We start from the raw sequence: 20,367 nt of genomic DNA, 5'->3' as shown, positions 1-20,367 counted from the left end.
ATACAGGCACACACACAATTACACAAAATGAGTCCGGTGGGGGTGACGTGGAACTATATACATACTCCGTGAATTATTTACAGAGGGGAGGGGAAAAAAAATTAAGTGTCCATCTTGCAACCCGGTGCCCGTCATAGGTTGAGTCTGACCGGTGGTCTGATGGTTCGTTGAGAGCGACGCAGCCGTGGTGGCAACGTCTGCACAGGCGGTGTCGGCATCGACGGCATCGGTGGTGGCGGTGTTGGTGCTGGCCAGTGGCTGGATGACTTCGGGAGCATGCCGAAATCTTCCATGTCCTCTAGTGTGAGCAGGGGAATGAGGGATGAACCTGGTGGGGCTGATGCTGGGAGCACCGGGGGAGGAGAGGGTGGCGCGTGGGTGGGGAGGTGTGTGGGAGTGGGTTCGGCACCCGAGGGAGCCAGGTCCCTGAGCGAGACTGTATCCTGACGGCCGTCGGGGAACTCCACGTAGGCATACTGGGGGTTTGCGTGGAGCAGGCGTACCCTGTCCACCAGAGGGTCCGCCTTGTAGAGTCTGACATGCCTACGCAGTAGGACCGGCCCTGGAGCTGTGAGCCAAGTCGGGAGCGACACCCCAGATGTAGACTTCCTAGAGAAGGTAAAAACACGTTCATGGGGTGTGTTATTCATGGCAGTGCACAGTAGAGACCGGATGGAATGCAGTGCATCCGGGAGGACCTGCTGCCAGCGGGAGGCTAGGAGGTTCCTGGACCGTAGAGCCAGCTGGACGGCCCTCCATACCGTCCCGTTCTCCCTCTCTACCTGCCCATTTCCCCGGGGATTGTAGCTGGTCGTCCTGCTGGAGGCGATACCCCTGCTAAGCAGGAACTGACGCAGCTCATCGCTCATGAATGAGGATCCCCTGTCACTGTGGATGTAGTCGGGGAAACCGAACAGAGCAAATATGGAATCAAGGGCCTTGATGACGGTGGCAGACGTCATATCCAGGCATGGGATGGCGAAGGGGAACCTAGAGAATTCATCGACCACACTAAGGATATACGTGTTGCGGTCGGTGGAGGGAAGGGGCCCTTTGAAATCCACGCTGAGGCGTTCAAAGGGGCGGGACGCTTTCACCAGGCACGCGCGATCTGGCAGGTAGAAGTGCGGCTTGCACTCCGCACAGACCTGGCAGTCTCTGGTGACTGTCCGTACTTCCTCGACGGAGTAGGGCAGATTGCGGGCTTTGAGTGACCCCCAGATGGCAAAGGCTGTCGTGCAGGGCACGGAGCTGGTCCACTTGTGCGCTGGCACATGTACTTCGGGAGAGGGCGTTTGGGGGCTCGTTGAGCTTGCCGGGGCGATACAAAATCTCATAATTATAGGTGGAGAGCTCGATTCTCCACCGCAAGATTTTATCATTTTTTTTTTGTTTTAAAATTTAGATTACCCAATTATTTGTTCCAATTAAGGGGCAATTTAGCATGGCCAATCCACCTACTCTGCACATTTTTGGGTTGTGGGGGTGAAACCCACGCATACACGGGGAGAATGTGCAAACTACACACGGACAGTGACCCAGAGCCGGGATCGAACCTGGGACCTCAACGCCGTGAGGCGGTTGTGCTAACCACTAGGCCACCGTGCTGCCCTAGATTTTATCATTTTTGATCTTGCCCCGCTGCGTGTTGTTAAACATGAAGGCTACCGACCGTTGGTCAGTGAGGAGAGTGAATCTCCTGCCGGCCAGGTAATGCCTCCAGTGTCGCACCGCTTCAACGATTGCCTGGGCCTCATTTTCAACAGAGGAGTGTCGGATTTCGGAGGCATGGAGGGTGCAGGAAAAGTATGCCACGGGTCTGCCTGCCTGGTTTAGAGTGGCGGCAAGGGCGACATCTGAAGCGTCGCTTTCTACTTGGAAGGGCAGTGTCCCATCTACTGCGTGCATCCCGGCCTTGGCTATGTCTGAGCGAATACGAGCGAAGGCCTGTTGTGCCTCGGCCGTGAGGGAAAATTGTGTGGACTGTATCAGTGGGCGGGCCTTGTCCGCTTATTGTGGGACCCACTGGGCACAGTAGGAGAAGAACCCCAGACAGCGTTTGAGAGCCTTGGGGCAGTGGGGAAGGGGGAGCTCCATGAGGGGCGCTTTCGGTCGGGATCGGGCCCCAGGAGTCCGTTTTGGACTACGTAGCCGAGGATGGCTAAGCGGTTTGTGCTGAATACGCACTTCTCCTTGTTATAAGTGATTTTGAGGAGAGATGCGGTGTGGAGAAATTTAGCAAGGTTGGCGTCGTGGTCCTGCTGGTCGTGGCCGCAGATGGTGACATTGTCTAAGTACGGAAACGTGGCCCGCAGTCCATACCGGTCAACCATTCGGTCCATTTCTCGTTGAAATACCGAGACCCCGTTAGTGACGCCGAAGAGAACCCTAAGAAATTGATAGAGGCGACCGTCCGCCTCGAAGGCAGTGTATGGATGGTCCGATTTACGGATGGGGAGCTGGTGGTAGGCGGATTTCAGGTCAATTGTTGAGAAGACCCGGTACTGTGCAATCTGATTGACCATATCAGATATCCGAGGGAGGGGGTACGCGTCGAGCTGCCTGTACCGATTGATGGTCTGGCTGTAGTCCACGACCATCCTGTGTTTCTCCCCAGTTTTAACCACCACCACTTGGGCTCTCCAGGCACTGTTACTGGCCTCGATAATACCCTCCCGAAGCAGCCGCTGGACCTCGGACCTGATGAAGGTCTTGTCCTGGGTGCTGTGCCGTCTGCTCCTGGTGGCGACGGGCTTGCAATCTGCAGTCAGATTGGCAAAGAGGGAGGGAGGGTCAACCTTGAGGGTCGTGAGGCCGCAAGCAGTGAGTGGGGGTAGGGGCCCGTCGAATTTGAGGGTGAGGCTCTGGAGGTTACATTGGAAGTCCAGGCCCAGTAATAGTGTAGCACAGAGGTTGGGGAGAACGTACAGGCGGAAACCGCTGAATTCAACGCCCTGTACGGTGAGGTTGACCAGACAGAAGCCCCGGATCGGGACAGAGTGGGATCCAGAAGCCAGGGAGATCAGCTGGTTGGCGGGATGGATCGCGAGGGAGCAGCGCCTTACCGTGTCCGGATGGATGAAGCTATCGGTGCTCCCGGAGTCTAGGAGGCAGTAGGTCGCGTGGCCGTTGATGAGCACCGTCGTCGAAGCGGTCGCCAGGTTGTGAGGACGGGACTGGTCGAGCGTCTTGGAGGCTAGCAGCAGGCGATCGTCCGAGGAGTCCGACGAGGAGCGGCAGCAACCCGGGTCCCGCGGTCCAGTCCCGAGGGGAGGACAAAATGGCGGTGTCCAAAGTACCTGTGGGGGAGAAGGTGGCGGCGCCCATGCAGCGCACGTTGCGGGCGTGGGGCAAGATGGTGCGCATGTTGTGGGGGCGGGGCAAGATGGCGGCGCCCACTGGCTGCACGTGGACCTGGGGGGGAAGATGGCGGCGCCCATGGTGCGCACGTTGTGGTGGCAGTGCAAGATGGCGATGCCCATGGGGCGCACGTGGACCTGGGGGGAGAAGATGGCAGCGGCCACTGGTCACACGTGGCCCCGGGAGCAGAGGATGGTGGCGCCCATTGCGTGATCGGCTGAGGGAAGGGAGAGAGGTCGGGCGCGATAGCGGCAACTGCGCGGGCCTGACACACCGCTGCAAAATGGCCTTTCTTGCCACAGGATTTACAGGTCGTGGCGCGGGCCAGGCAGCGTTGGCAGGGGTGCTTCTGTTGGCCGCAGAAGTAGCAGCGTGGACCCCCAGAGTGCGGGGTATGGTGAGCAGCGCAGGCATATTGCGCTGAAGCGGCCCCAGTCGAGGGGGGTCGGTTGCGGGGTCCATGAGTGGTAGGACGGGTGGGCCACACGGCGAGTGGGGGAGGACTATACATTACGAGAAGCGACCGTCATGGAGAACACTAAAGTCTTTGTCGTCATTAGGTCGAACGCAGCCCCTTCTAGCAGTCGTTGCCGGAAGGGATCCGATGCAATCCCCGTCACAAATGCATCACGCATGAGGAGATTGGAATGTTCCGTGGCCATGACGGCCTGACAGTCACAGTCCCGTACTAGAGAGATAAGGGCCCGCCAGAAGTCTTCAATTGACTGACCAGGTAGTTGTACGCGAGTGGCGAGTACATGAATGAAAAATGAAAATGAAAATGGCTTATTGTCACGAGTAGGCTTCAATGAAGTTACTGTGAAAAGCGCCTAGTCGCCACATTCCGGAGCCTGTCCGGGGAGGCTGGTACGAGAAGCGAACCGTGCTGCTGGCCTGCTTGGTCTGCTTTAAAAGCCAGCGCTTTAGCCCAGTGAGCTAAACATGCCTTGCAAACAGAGTGTTCGTCTTCTGGACGTAATTTTCTTTGAGAAGTCCCATGGCTCGTGCGTAATTCGGCGCGTCCTGTATCAGCGGGAACACGCTGGAGCTCAACCTTGAGTAGAGGAGTTGAATTTTCTGAGCTTCCGTCGGTGCAGGGTCCGCTGAGGTGATATAGGCCTCGAAGCAAGCCAGCCAGTGATTAAAGTCTTTTCTGGCATTTGGCGATTGCAGATCCAGCTGCAAGCGATCTGGTTTTATCCTGATGTCCATGATGCGGAAAATCTCACTGTGATAAATTGATGCGCTATCAATTGCACTTAAAGACTCGAATCGGTACGAGAGGCTTTATTACAGTGAGATGTTTATCCTTCGACTGCAGCTGGTAGAATGGCAGCTCAGGAGATCTCATACCTATTTATACGACACCCTGTGGGCGGAGCTAGCCGGCAGGGGCTACCGACGAACCTGTAATTCAGGTACTGCTGTACATCCCCTAATACAGACACACACACAATTACACAGTGGTGGATCATCACAGCTATCAAAGCTCCCTCCCACTCCATCAGCTCCTTATAGATCTCGGATACCTTTTGAAGGAACTTTGATTGTGAAGTAGAGCTTCAATTCAAGGTTTCCGGTTGTTCTTGTACATTACTGAAACTCAGTAGAAATTCAAGTTAAAAACTTGTCAGGTGCAAATAAGAATTGTTTTATTTTGGAGTTCATTAGTTACAACTTGAAAATCATTTAAAAGGTAGTTTGTAGACAATTTGATTTTCTTCAAAGAATCACAGGAATTATCTTCTGAGACAATTGCCCGAACACAACTTTAAAAGTCAAAGTCTGAAGTAAAAGTCTGAAAATGAAATATGAATACAGAACTCTTTTCTAATTCTCTTCCTTTACTTCCTTTCTCTCCTCTCTTCTTCTCTACTCTTTTTCCACTCCTCTGTCTCTCTGTCTCTCCATCTCTCTATCTCTCTATCTCTCAACAAAATGGTGGCCAAATCGTCCATGGATATACTATTTCATATCTGTCTTAAGCGATCCGATCACACCCCAATATAATCCTAATTGGTTTGGGTTAGGCTCAAACCCATTTGATTTGATAGCAAGCTGTCCATCTATTAATAACAAGGCAACACAGTCTAAAATGTTTCAGCTCGCATAATCATGGAATGTAATTTACCCTAATCTCAAATGGCGTGAGAATCATGCAATGCTTTGTTCTTATTCCTCGTTGCCATGGATTCAACCCTTGTCCTTGGAAAAATGTAATGATCTTATCAGACTTCTGTGTTTTGCAAACTCATGACTGAGTTTGGAAATTATATGTTTCTTTCATTTTAAATCTGGGAATTAATATTTATGCTTTAAGCAGCTTTTTACCTATATTAAGTGTATTTAAAATACCTGGCTTCTACAGCCGCCCCTTTGATAAATCGAAAGATCAAGTGAGATATATCAGAATAAGATAAAAGATATCATTAAAGCGATAGGATAAGTAAAAGCGCAAAGAATAAATCATTCATATTGTCATTGCAGATTTAAACAATAGAATGGAAACTTAGCATTGCAACAAGTATTTCAACAATAATCATTAAAATTCTTAAAGAATCATTATTACAGAATAACAATTAATAAATTAGTAAAATTTGATGCTATAGATTCATTATTAATAGATTATACAAATAATTGATTGATAATATTACGGTTAACATTTCAACAAAAGCATTTCACCTCAAATTCATCAATTGGGGGTGCAGTAGGGTTAGTGTGAATCATTCTGACTGTTGGTCACCTGCGCTTAGCGAATAGTTCTTTGATGCACGTAGCACATTGGTATGTTATATAAATGATGAATCCAGCTGCACAGGAGAATAGGATTATTCTCATTATGGACATTCCAGTGTGTCCAAACCACCCACAAATTCTATCCCAGAGAGAGAGAACTTGGGATGGATCAAGTTTTTTTGATTTCTTTTTGGATATGTAATACCAAATCTTTAACTTCTTCAGAGTTATCGGGAATGAAAGTGCAACATTCTGCACCAATCAGGGTGCACGTGCCACCTTTTTCGACTAGCACATAGTCAGTAACTTCATTGAAGCCTACTCGTGACAATAAACGATTTTCATTTCATTTCATTTCAAGTGCCATTCGATTTTGCAATACCACAGTTCGAATTGTTCGCATTTCGGCAGAGATTTTATCTAGGGCAGTGGATAGCCTGCAGATTTCCATAAATTAATAGATTTTTGGATGTCAACCTGGTACCTCCCATTTTCACATGTATATGCTCCAGAACGGGTCACCACAGAGCGAGGGACGCTTTGATAGATGTACCATTCTGCTGTTTCTGAAGCATTGAAGGGAATAGTTAGAAAGGGAATACCCTCCCCTGAGTTAGTAGGGGTTGCAATGCATACCCAACAATTAGAAATGTTAAAGTTTTCAGCATATATCTTAGATGTGTAAAGGAATGTGTTCTTATTCATTTCTGATACAACATTCACAAAGTCAATCAAATAACTGAAAATTAAAATTGCGGCAAACATTTTACTTGTACGCGCGCTTCACGTGCGATGCGTGAATCCAACTTTTCTTTCCTTTTAACTTAACAGCGGATTGGGTGGTGAGAAGGATTACGAAAGGACCTTCCCACTTCCATCCCAAAGGTTCCTTTTGCAGCTTTTTGACGTACACTTCTTCACCGGGCACCAGGTCGTGTCCACCCTCCGGAGGATCCCCCCACGCAGCTAACACCTGTTGAGAAGCAGAGCTAACAGCATTTGTTAGATTTTGGCAGTAAGACAGCAAAGCATCACTCATTAAATGACAGTCTGCTTTCCTCAAGTCAATAGTTCCTGGCAGAGACATTGGTCTGCCTGTGATGATTTCAAAAAGGCTCAGGCCTGTTGTTCTGTTTGGTGTTGCTCTAATACTGCATAATACTATTGGCAAAGCTTGGACCCAATTCATGCCTTCCTGGCTGTATTTAGACAGTCTTTCTTTCAAAGTTCGATTCATACGTTCCACTTGTCCTGATGATTGTGGATGATAAGGACAGTGTAAATTCCAGTTAATGTTTAGTAGTTTACAGACTTCCCTACAAACAGCTCCTGTAAAGTGGGTTCCATTGTCTGAGTCAATGCTAGCTGGTACTCCCCATCTGGGAATAAAGTCTTTGCATAGCACTTTGGCTGTATGGGCAGCTGTCCCTCTTCTAGCTGGAGTAGCTTCCACCCATCTGGAGAATTTACCCACTATTACAAGGGCGTCATTGTACTGTTGACATTTAGGAAGAGTGATGTAATCTACTTGTAAGTCCTGGAATGGACCTGCGGGAGCAGGAGCTCTTAATTGAGGCATTGATGTTATAGGACCCAAGTTATTCTTTTGACAGGTTACACATCGGTTTGCTATGTGTCCCCATGAATGAATTTGTTGAGCTAAGAAGGGCATTAGTGATTGCGGTGCGACTGGTTTACAAGTTTGAACTTCTCTCCAAATTTCATCATCATATGGTTGAATACCTGATTCTAACCATTTCCATTTTTTTTCCTTTGTACAATCACTCTGCATTTCACGTAAATCATGTAATAAGGTGGTTACTCCCAATTTGTAAATGTGACTGGATTCCTGATGCCAATGAGAGGCACAAAGGGAGGCAGCTTCCCTTGCTGCTTGGTCCGCAAGAGCATTTCCTCTTGCTTCCATAGTGTCCTCATGAGTATGGGCTTTACATTTTAGAACTGATACTTCTTTGGGCAAGGTCATAGCTTCTAGAAGATCTCGTACTTCCTTTCCATTTCGGATAGGTGTCACTGCTGTTTTGAGAAATCCTCTCTTCCTCCAGAGTTGGCCAAAATCATTTGCTACTCCAAAACCATATCTGGAGTCAGTATAGATGTTAGCAGTTTTATCTCTTGCCACATGACATGCTTCTGTAAGTGCCTTTAATTCGGCCTGCTGAGCTGATGTAGCTGGGGGCAAACTTCCTTCAGCTAATACTTCGTATGGGCTTGTGACTGCCCACCCAGCTTTTCTGATGCCCTTGTCAATAAAAGAGGAACCATCTGTGAATAGGATTAAATCTGGATTCTGTAGTGGCTCTTCTTCTACTAGGCGTACTTCTTCCATTTCCTCTATTGTTTTCACACAGTCATGCACTTCTCTCTCTCCCTCCCCTTGCTCCTCGGGAAGCGGGAGCAAGGATGATGGGTTTACAGGACTGTCTTTGTGAAAATATAGGTTGGGAGCTTCCAAAACTGCTGTCCATCTAGCTGATGTCACTTGTGACACTCTGTTCATGGATAGTAGAGAATGGACTGAATGTGGACATTTAATGATTAACTTTTGGTCTAGAACAAGTCCAGATGTAATCATTACAGCTCGACATGTAGCTTCCATGGCTCGTAAGCAACTGCCAAATGCTAGTGCCACATTGTCAAGTTTCAGGGAATAGTACCCAACTGGTCTTAACTGATCACCATGTTCTTGAGCTAGTACTGCAGTCATGTAACCATCTCTTTCATGAACAAACATGGTAAAAGGTTTTCCGTTGTTTGGAATACCTAAGGCTGGCGCTGAACACAGGACCTTTTTCAAATTCAGAAATGATTGTTTTTGTTCAGAATTGAGTTTAACTCGATCTTTTGATTTTCTGTTTCCTTTTAAAAGATCATTCAATTGCTGGCATAATTGAGTATAAGAATCAATCCAATTTCTGTTAAAATTACAGAGTCCCAAGAAATATCTGACTTCCTGTACAGTTGAAGGTTCTTTAGCTGCTTTGATGGCAGCTGTTCTGTTCTGAGTAAGTTCCCTTTTGCCTTTGGAAATTTTCTGTCCCAAGTAAACAACTTCTTCCTGGGTAATTTGTGCTTTGGCAAAGCTAGCTTTGTGACCATTAGTACTGAGGTGGTTCAAGACCACCCGTAAGTCATTTTCATGGTCATCTTTGTTGATGGAGGGCAGCACGGTGGCCTAGTGGTTAGCACAACCGCCTCACAGCGCTGAGGTCCCAGGTTCGATCCCGGCTCTGGGTCACTGTCCGTGTGGAGTTTGCACATTCTCCCCGTGTCTGCGTGGGTTTCGCCCCCACAACCCAAAAATGTGCAGAGTAGGTGGATTGGCCATGCTAAATTGCCCCTTAATTGGAAAAAATAATTGGGTAATCTAAATTAATAAAAAAAAAAATCTTTGTTGATGGAGGCTAACAGAACATCATCTACATACTGAAGGCAGATCAGGCAGTTGCCTGATGTGATTCTGCAGAGCCATATGGTAAACAGTTGGGCTATTGTGAAAACCTTGCGGTAGTCTAGTCCATGTGTACTGTTGTTGATTGACTGTAAAGGCAAACCATGGTTGTACTTGTTTAGCTAATGGTACTGACCAGAAGCCATTTGCCATATCAATGACTGAAAACCATTGAAGGTCAGGAGTTAAAGAGTTAAAAATTGTAGACGGATCTGCCACTAAAGGAGCTTTTCTGACAATGAATTGATTTGCCTTTCTGTAGTCAATAGTAAGGCGCCATGTACCATTAGCCTTTTTCACAGGCCATACAGGGCTGTTTGATGAACTGTGAATATGCACTAAAATATCCCTTTCTTCAAGTTGTTTTATTATAGGTAGAATACCTTGAATTGACGTTTTGCTAATGGGGTATTGTTTGGTACAAGGTGGAGCTGATCCCATGAAAGTAACTGGGTCCATTTTCAAAAGACCACAATCATTTTTGTTAATTGCCCAAATTGGATGATGTTGTATTTCATCTTTTTTTATGTGTCTAATGGACCAGGTAATTTTCCCATTATTGAAAATCAGTGAAGAATTTAGTTGTGATAAGATGTCCATACCTAGAAGTCCTTGTGTTACCAGACCTACCCATATTGACGCTATCAGTTGATGTGGTCCAAATTCTCAGAGCAGTGGTTTAGTCTTCCGAAGAGGGACAGAGTGTCCTCCTGCAGCAAAAGCTCCAATTTTCTCTGAAGTTAGGGGAAAGAAAGCAGCATTCTGTTCAGTAACACAGGTAAGTTCAGCTCCAGTACCAAATAGAAAATCGATATAGATACCTTCCACTCTGGGGGAAGGGCAATTATGATGCCATTAGACATGACTTAGGATGTGTTGGTCGGAGAAGTAGGCTGCAAGGGTTGGGCACACTGGATATGTGGAGCTTGTTCAAGGAACAGCTATTGCATGTTCTTGATAAGTACGTACCAGTCAGGCAGGGAGGAAGGGGTCGAGCGAGGGAACCGTGGTTTACCAAAGAAGTGGAATCTCTTGTTAAGAGGAAGAAGGAGGCCTATGTGAAGATGAGGCATGAAGTTTCAGTTGGGGCGCTTGATAGTTACAAGGAAGCGAGGAAGGATCTAAAGAGAGAGCTGAGACGAGCAAGGAGGGGACATGAGAAGTCTTTGGCAGGTAGGATCAAGGAAAACCCAAAAGCTTTCTATATGTATGTCAGGAATAAAAGAATGACTAGGGTAAGAGTAGGGCCAGTCAAGGACAGTGGTGGGAAGTTGTGTGTGGAGGCTGAGGAGATAAGCGAGATACTAAATGAATACTTTTCGTCAGTATTCACTCAAGAAAAAGATAATATTGTGGAGGAGAATGCTGAGACCCAGGCTATTAGAATAGATGGCATTGAGGTGCGTAGGGAAGAAGTGTTGGCAATTCTGGTCAAGGTGAAAATAGATAAGTCCCCGGGGCCGGATGGGATTTATCCTAGGATTCTCTGGGAAGCCAGGGAAGAGATTGCTGAGCCTTTGGCTTTGATTTTTAGGTCATCATTGGCTACAGGAATAGTGCCAGAGGACTGGAGGATAGCAAATGTGGTCCCTTTGTTCAAGAAGGGGAGTAGAGATAACCCCGGTAACTATAGGCCGGTGAGCCTAACGTCTGTGGTGGGTAAGGTCTTGGAGAGGATTATAAAAGATACGATTTATAATCATCTAGATAGGAATAATATGATTAGGGATAGTCAGCATGGTTTTGTGAAGGGTAGGTCATGCCTCACAAACCTTATCGAGTTCTTTGAGAAGGTGACTGAACAGGTAGACGAGGGTAGAGCAGTTGATGTGGTGTATATGGATTTCAGTAAAGCGTTTGATAAGGTTCCCCGGTGGTCGGCTATTGCAGAAAATACGGAGGCTGGGGATTGAGGGTGATTTAGAGATGTGGATCAGAAATTGGCTAGTTGAAAGAAGACAGAGAGTGGTAGTTGATGGGAAATGTTCAGAATGGAGTTCAGTTACGAGTGGCGTACCACAAGGATCTGTTCTGGGGCCGTTGCTGTTTGTCATTTTTATAAATGACCTAGAGGAGGGCGCAGAAGGATGGGTGAGTAAATTTGCAGACGACACTAAAGTCGGTGGAGTTGTAGACAGTGCGGAAGGATGTTGCAGGTTACAGAGGGACATAGATAAGCTGCAGAGCTGGGCTGAGAGGTGGCAAATGGAGTTTAATGTGGAGAAGTGTGAGGTGATTCACTTTGGAAAGAATAACAGGTATGCGGATAATTTGGCTAATGGTAAAATTCTTGGCAGTGTGGATGAGCAGAGGGATCTCGGTGTCCATGTACATAGATCCCTGAAAGTTGCCACCCAGGTTGATAGAGTTGTGAAGAAGGCCTATGGTGTGTTGGCCTTTATTAGTAGAGGGATTGAGTTCCGGAGCCATGAGGTCATGTTGCAGTTGTACAAAACTCTAGTACGGCTGCATTTGGAGTATTGCGTACAGTTCTGGTCGCCTCATTATAGGAAGGACGTGGAAGGTTTGGAATGGGTGCATACCTAGAATACCTTGAATTGACGTTTTGCTAATGGGGTATTGTTTGGTACAAGGTTGAGCTGATCCCATGAAAGTAACTGGTTCCATTTTCAAAAGACCACAATCATTTTTGTCAATTGCCCAAATTGGATGATGTTGTATTTCATCTTTTTTATGTGTCTAATGGACCAGGTAATTTTCCCATTATTGAAAATCAGTGAAGAATTTAGTTGTGATAAGATGTCCATACCTAGAAGTGCTTGTGTTACCAGACCTACCCATATTGACGCTATCAGTTGATGTGGTCCAAATTCTAAGAGCAGTGGTTTAGTCTTCTGAAGAGGGACAGAGTCTCCTCCTGCAGCAAAAGCTTCAATTTTCTCTGAGGTTAGGGGAAAGAAAGCAGCATTCTGTTCAGTAACACAGGTAAGTTCAGCTCCAGTATCAAATAGAAAATCGATATAAATACCTTCCACTCTTAATGAAATATATTATCCATCATTTTCTGCTGCAAAAGTGCATGTAAAGAGAAATGGAGAGAATCATCAAGAGTGGGGTCTAGTAGTTTTTTGAATTATCATGCAGAGAACGTCTTTGAGCTGGAGGACTGCTGTTTAACATTTCATTCATAGCATTGTTATCATCGTGTAGAATCGTACGTGGGTACGGTTCGTCCCCATGTGGGTAAGATTTCTCCCTACATGGGTAAGATTCCTCCCCACGTGGGTAAGGTTCCTCCCTACATGGGTAAGACTCCCTCCCACGTGGGTAAGGTTCCTCCCCACAGGGATAAGGTTCCTCCCTACATGGATAAGGTTCCTCCCTACATGGAAATGGCTGGGAGGTTTTAGAATCCCTGTACGTAAATCTGGGTCTGTCTTGTTGGAACGTTACCCTAGGTGCATCTTGTTTGTGCGCATTACGTGGTTGACCACGAGGTGGAAATGTATTGTAGTGAAAATTGTCTACCTCATTATCATCTCTCGAATCCATCTGTGGTTTAAGATAGCATTTTGCCATCCAGTGTCCTACTTTACCGCAGTAAAGACATTCTGGTATTTTTTCCTTACGTGATTTTAATGGAGCCAGGGTACATGTTTGCCCTGAATATTGTGGTGGTGTTTTAGTCACTGCTGATGAGCTAGTCTGATTGCGTGAACCGCGATCTATCTGAATGCACCGGTCAACTATGTCTCGGTATGTGCCAATTTTGGCCCAAGATGGTTAAACCAAATTCAAGGCATCAGAAACTTCAGGTTTAACACCGGCCAGAAAAGCCGTTTTTAATGGATTTAAATCGCTTGCATCCCACGTGTCAGTTTCCTCTGCGAGTGTCATTCCCGAAGATTCCATCCAAGTCTGTAAAAATCTTTCCTCAAAATCCTGAATATCTTCACTACTTTTTTGAATGCAAGATGTGATCTTAGACCAATCGGTCCTCGGGGGGCGAAATGTTAATAGCCAATCCCTGATTGCTTGCCAACCAGCGTCTAAATTTTGCAAATCGTCTCCAAGGGCAAATTCCACCTCAGTTCTAAGGGTTGAAATTATACGAGTACCGAGCATGATAGTCAGAACTTGTACCCCATCAAATGGGTGGAGACTATAAATGGATTTTAATCTGTTAATTCCATTCCATGTGGACATACCACCCTTTTTAGGATGTGGGAGATTTTTGGACCATTCGTCAATTTTTGCAGGCTCTGCTGGTTCATGAGTCCATTGATGATCAAATATGTTTCTAGAGATAGTTTCACCTTCTTCCTCTATTTTTTTGCTTCCAACCCTAACCCGTTTGCGTTTTAAAGGGGCTAGTTGAATTAATTTAGTATTACGCTTTGTAGGAACACTGGGCGCGATTCTCCGGACTCACGACGGTTCGGAGAATAGCGGGGGTCGTAAATTTTTACGGCGACGCTGTTCCGACGCCCTCCCGCTATTCTCCGAACCCCGCAAAATCTCGGAGTCGCCATTCCCGACAAACGCATCCTTCACGCCCCCGACACGACCAGATTCGCCACTAATAGCCCCCCCCCCCGCTATTCACCGTCCCGGATGGGCCGAAGTCCCGACGTCATCGCGCCCTGTTTGCACGGCGTGAAACACACCTGATATTTAAGTTCGTCAACCAGCCGTGTTGGCTGACGACAGCTTGGAGGAGGTGAGCGCACCGCTCAGTGCACTGCTCAGCGCACCGCTCAGCGCACCGCTCAGCGCACCGCTCAGCGCACCGCTCAGCGCACCGCTCGAGTCTGGCCACAACGGAGAAGGCATCCCTGAGAACGGGAGGGGGGGTCCAGAGCGGGGGCAGAGGGGGTGACGGGGGGGCAGTGGGGGAGACGGAGGGGGCAGTGGGGGAGACGGAGGGGGCAGTGGGGGAGACGGAGGGGGCAGTGGGGGAGGCGGAGGGGGGAGTGGGGGAGACGGAGGGGGGAGTGGGGAGACGGAGGGGGGAGTGGGGGGGAGTGGGGGAGACGGGGGGAGTGGGGGAGATGGGGGGACGGGGGGGAGTGGGGGAGTGGGGGAGACGGGGGGGAGTGGGGGAGACGGGGGGGACGGGGGGAGTGGGGGAGACGGGGGAGGAGTGGGGGAGACGGGGGGGACGGGGGGAGTGGGGGAGTGGGGGAGACGGGGGGGCAGTGGGGGAGACGGGGGGGGAGTGGGAGTGGGGGGGGGGGTTAGGTAGCGAGTGAGCCGTCCAACCCCGTAACAAAATGTCTGCCACCATGCCATGGCGTGCCGGTCACGAGGACACGGCCGCTGGTTCCCCTGTGGCTTCCGGACACAGGCCACTGACGCACCCGTGAGGAGGACATAGTTTACTGGCCGTTGGATGCAGAAAGTGATCAGGGGTTAGGCTGCCCGCGTGTCAGCAGCGCGACCAGGCCACCGGGACACACAGGTATCCCGTGGCTGGCGGCTGCCGAGGTGTCGACTAACCTCCGTCTAACATGTCCCGTATCTCTGCCCCCCACCACCCTTCTGTAGGTTAGCACGATGCATGGGAACAGAACGGCTATGTTCTGCGCAGTGGTTGGGGCCGCTGCACTGCATTTGGAGATGCAGCAGCATCCGCACCCACAACCCACAGTGGATGCAGGGCCAGCTGCAGCAGCAGAGGGAAGGGCCGAGGAGTTGCCAGTCATCGAGCAGCATGGGGGGGAGGAGGAGGAGGAGGGGGAGGAGGAGAGAGTGAGGGTGCAGCCACGGCACCAGAGGCGACGACCAAAGCCGAGGGTGTACCGTGTCCGGGTCTCTTTCCTAACAATGACGGACATCGTCTGAATGAGGAGACTCCGGCTGAGTAGGCAGACGGTGATACATATCTGCCAACTCCTGTCGCACCTCGCCCCACGTGGAACGGGGGGAGGACACGCGATCCCGGTTGCCATCAAGGTGACGGTCGCTCTTAACTTCTATGCTACCGGCTCCTTCCAGTCTCCGAGCGGCGACGTCTCCGGGATCTCCCAGTCATCGGTCCACAGGTGTATCCGGGATGTGACCGACGCCCTCTATGCCATCGTGGACCGCTACATCACCTTTCCCGAGGACCAAGCAAGTCAAGACTCACGAGCTCGTGGATTTACCAGCGTGGCCGGGATACCGAGGGTGCAGGGGGTAATCGATTGTGTTCACGTCCCCATGCGCCCGCCTGCAGGGGACAGGGATGTGTTCACAAACAGAAGGGGGACATACTCCATGAATATCCAGGTGGTATGCGACCCCCACATGAGGATCATGAACGTCTCTGCAAGGTTCCCAGGGAGTGTGCATGACTCCTACATACTGGAGCAGTCGTTCATCCCTGCGATGTTTATGGGGAGCCCCCCCCCGGCTGAGGGGCTGGTTGCTAGGCGACAGGGGTTATCCGCTGAGGTCTTGGCTGATGACGCCTATACGGAGGCCTCAGACCAATGCGGAAACACGATACAACAAAGCCCATGCAGCAACCAGGGGTGTGGTGGAGCGCTGCCTTGGCCTCCTGAAGATGAGATTCAGGTGCCTGGACCGCTCCGGAGGGCCCCTGCAGTACCAGGCCGAAAGGGTCGCTCGCATTGTAGTGGTCTGCTGCGCGCTGCACAACATCGCGATGCAGAGGGGAGATGACCTGCTGCAGGAGGCGGAGGGAGAAGCCAGTGGCAGTGGTGCCAGCACAGAGGAGGAGGAGGAGGAGGAGGAGGAGAGGGAGGAGGAGGAGGCTGCTGGAGTGGCGGGCGCAGCACGCAGACACGACCCAGGTGCTGGTGATGTCCAGGAGGCGGCACGACAGACCCGGCGGGCACGCGACGCCTTGGTGGCAGCACGGTTCACGCATCGCATGTGACGTCCCCGCTGAACACCAAACCACCACCTGCATCGCTAATCGTGCAGAGGGTCAACACACAACTTCCACCACCACAACCCCCCCACCCCCTCTCAGTGTACCCTGCTCCACTTCGACATCACCCTTACCACTGGGTCCAGACGGTATGGCACAACATTGATGGCTGTGTCAGCGGGTGTGATCAGTGCCATGTGGAATGATGACAGCCCGCTCTGCGATGAGCTGTGAGCTCAGAATCGTTAGAGAGAGTCTGACCCATGGCAATTGCTGAACCATCCACCTTGGTGGCCGCTGAGATCGTCACTGACACTCCATCACGTGCCTGCGTGGGCTAGCTGTGGGAGGGGTTGGGGGGGGGGGGGGGGGGGAGGGGCAGGGACTGCACACCCGGCACCGAAGTTTCACCGCTCGTCAACCCCAGCGACACTCAGTCACCATCACAAATCCTGTGGCTGTGGAACAATCACACGGTATTACAAGTAAGGTGGAACAGTGCGTTTAATGTTAACAATTATTTACAGGTGCCCTAGCCCCTACAACTAAACTGTGCCCTTCACCCGTGCCAACTTACTCAGTGTCTATCTTAGTTGCCTTACGGGCCCTACCACTACGTCTAAGTGACTCCCCAGATGATACAGCAGGAGTGGAGGAGGATTGCTGCGAATCGCCCCCCTCGACTCGTTTCTCCTTGGCCAAGCGTTTCCTGGGGCGACCCGGCCTTGATGGGCCAGGCTGCTCTGCGGGCGTCTCGGGTGACATTGTGCAACCCTGCTCTGCCTGCTGCCCACCCGATTCACCAGGGATGGGACGGGGGGAGGCCGAGAATTCCGGGACGTCCCGTGATGGACTTAATGGGACAGGCCCCGAAACCTCCTCCTCCCTCGGGGAGCCCGGTGGCCCCCTGGCCTCACTTTGGGACAGAGGTGCGAGCGGGGAGGTGCCCCATTGCGCCACTGACATCTGGCGCTGCCAGGGAGTTCAGGGAGTTAGACATTCCCGCCAGGGACTGTGCAATCTCAACCTGTGAGTGCACGACGCCATCCAGCACATGTGTCAGGCGGTTGATGCTCTCGGCGACTGACTGCTGCGACTGGCCAATGACCTGGTGAGACTGTGCCTCTGGCACATTGCTGCCTGTGAGAGGGCAACCCTGTCCAGGGCCGAGGATGACGCGTGCATATTAACCCCAATGCCTTGCATCACCTGACCCATTGCCTCCACCGCAGATGCCACCCGTGCGGTGTCGGACTGGGTCTCTGCCATGAGCGGCACCACTCCCTGCTCGTGGACGCGGTTCGACTCCTCTAACAGCGTCTGCAGAGTCTGGAAGGAAGCCCTCATCCCGTCGTTGTTTCCCTGGGTTTCTTGAGGCATCGGCTGTGCGGGTGGGTTGAGAAACTCCAGGAACTCCGAAAACGTCTGGGAGCCAGCTGCATCCTGGGCCTGGTCTGGCCTCCGCGAGTCCGGGCCCTCGGTTGCTCCGACCTCCACCTGCTGTACCTGCTCAGCTGTGATGTGCAAACCAGACTGTGTCCCAGGAGACTCATCACTAAATAGGCCCGCCGGGGTGAGTGTCTCTGGGATGATGGATGTTGTGGGGGATAGCAGTGCCGCAAGCCCGATGTTTTCTCAATTTAGCCTCTCCTCAATGGTGTGGGGCCGCTCAGAGTCCGGAGGGTTATCCCAGGCCATTTCCGGGGGTTGTGTTCTCGCCACCCTCTGGGCGTCCTGATCCGCAGATTGGGTTGGGGAGGATGGGGCTCCCCGCTGATCGGGCACCCTGTGTCGTGCGGCTCCGGGTGAGGTGGCGGCAGATGCCTGTGTCCATCTGCAGCCAGACGGCCCTGGTCATTCGGCATCACGTCCTAGGGAAGAGAATGAGACGGGTTATTTAGATTTGCTCGGCAGGCCGCTGGACGGTCCCAGTGGGCAGCGTGTGAAGGGACAGAGGATGGGGGAGGTATCCCAGTGGGCAGGGTGTGTGAAGGGACAGAGGATGGGGGAGGTATCCCAGTGGGCAGGGTGTGTGAAGGGACAGAGGATGGGGGAGGTATCCCAGTGGGCAGGGTGTGTGAAGGGTAGGAGGATGGGGGAGGTGTCCAAGTGGGCAGGGTGTGTGAAGGGACAGAGGATGGGGGAGGTATCCCAGTGGGCAGGGTGTGTGAAGGGACAGAGGATGGGGGAGGGGTGGGTGTTTGTCAAGGAGGGTTGTCTCACTTGCTGCAGATCCGCCAACCTCGCATAGCGCGACATCCCGGGTGGCAGACCCCCCAACAAGGTCCAGTGCCCTCTGCTCAAAGGTGGTGAGGGGGTGCAGGTTGGGCGAACCCCCTCCAGTCTTGTGCCGCTCACGGTTGTTGTGAGCGGACTTGGCCTGTTGGGGGAGGGTACATAGGTAGATCATTACAATACGGCAGGTATCAGCAGTCCGTTCAGATACTGGCACAGTTTGGGGGTCAAGTTGTCATAAGACGATTGCATCTCTCCACGGGGCCAGAGCGCTGGGTCTGTGACAACTTTGTGAACCATCCTCAAATTACTCTGGCACAATCCCCCTCCACCCCCCGTGCCGGGGGGGAGGTGGGTGATTAGGTAAAGGGGGGGGGGGGGAGGGATGGTTGTGACCAGGGGGCACCTTCTTGGCACTTACCCTGGCAGCCCTGGTGAGGTCGTGTAGCTTTTTCCGGCACTGCTCTGCAGAGCGAGGGTTCTGCCCCACAGCACTGACGGCAGCGGCCACCTCACGCCAGGCCTGGCGTACCGCGCTGGCAGGTTGGCGATGCCCTCTCCGCGGGCGGAGGATGCCCCTCCTCTGCTCGACAGCATCGAGCAGAGTCTCGACATCGGCCTCCACAAAACGAGGTGCAGCTCTCCTGGACTCCGACATCATGGCCGACAGATTCTGTGCTCGCCCGCGCCTTTTTACGGCGTCGGGCGGCGTCACGTGGGCGTGATCGTGTCGTCGCCGCGTTCCGTCATCATCGCGCACGTGATTGACGCGGCCGCGTTACTAGCCCATTTCCCGGAAGTGAATACGTCGGGAAATGGACCCTTCCCGACCGTCGTAAAACGCGCCCGTTTTTTACGACAGTTTCGCGATTTTTCGCGGGTGCGGAGAATCGCGCCCACTATCTTCGTCTGATTCATTTGGCAGAGGAATTAATTTATTTGTGACACTTGATCTCGGCTGTGCATTTGCCGATTGTGCCACTAGGTGGGGTGCTTGGGCTGCTTGTTGAGTTTGTGTTACTTCAGCTGCTGTTTGAATCTGAGCTGTGCTTTGCTTCAAACAGTCTTTTAGGATCTTGCAGCTTTCAGTGGCAGTGTTTAAATCTTTTTCTAAAACATATCTTTCTTCGATTAACTTGTAATTTTCAAATTCAATTCACTCAGTTTTTGATTGCAACTTTTGGTATTTTGACTCCACTTCAAAAATTTGAATTTGTAATTCTGCTATTTGAGAAGATAACTGCTGGAGTTTAGAAGTTTTGTTTTGCAATTCTGTTCCAATTTCATCATAATGTTCAAGTTTTGCTTTTGCATCTTGCAATTCTTTTTCTAAAACACATTTTTCTTCAATTAACTTGGAATTTTCAAATTCAGTTTGATCATTTTTTAATTGCAACTGTTGGTATTTTGACTCTATAAAAATTTGATTTTGGAACTCTATTTGAACAGATAACTGCTGGAGTTTAGAAGTTTTGTTTTGCAATTCTGTTCTAAAACACATCTTTTATCAATTCATAGAACATAGAACAGTACAGCACAGAACAGGCCCTTTGGCCCTCAATGTTGTGCCGAGCCATGATCACCCTACTCAAACCCACGTATCCACACTATACCCGTAACCCAACAACCCCCCCTTAACCTTACTTTTATTAGGACACTTCGGGCAATTTAGCATGGCCAATCCACCTAACCCGCACATCTTTTGCATCTCGCAATTCTTTTTCTA

This window comes from Scyliorhinus canicula, chromosome 1 (genome assembly GCF_902713615.1).
Source record: "Scyliorhinus canicula chromosome 1, sScyCan1.1, whole genome shotgun sequence".
Lineage (NCBI taxonomy): Eukaryota > Metazoa > Chordata > Chondrichthyes > Carcharhiniformes > Scyliorhinidae > Scyliorhinus > Scyliorhinus canicula.
Note: the sequence above shows the minus strand (reverse complement) of the source record.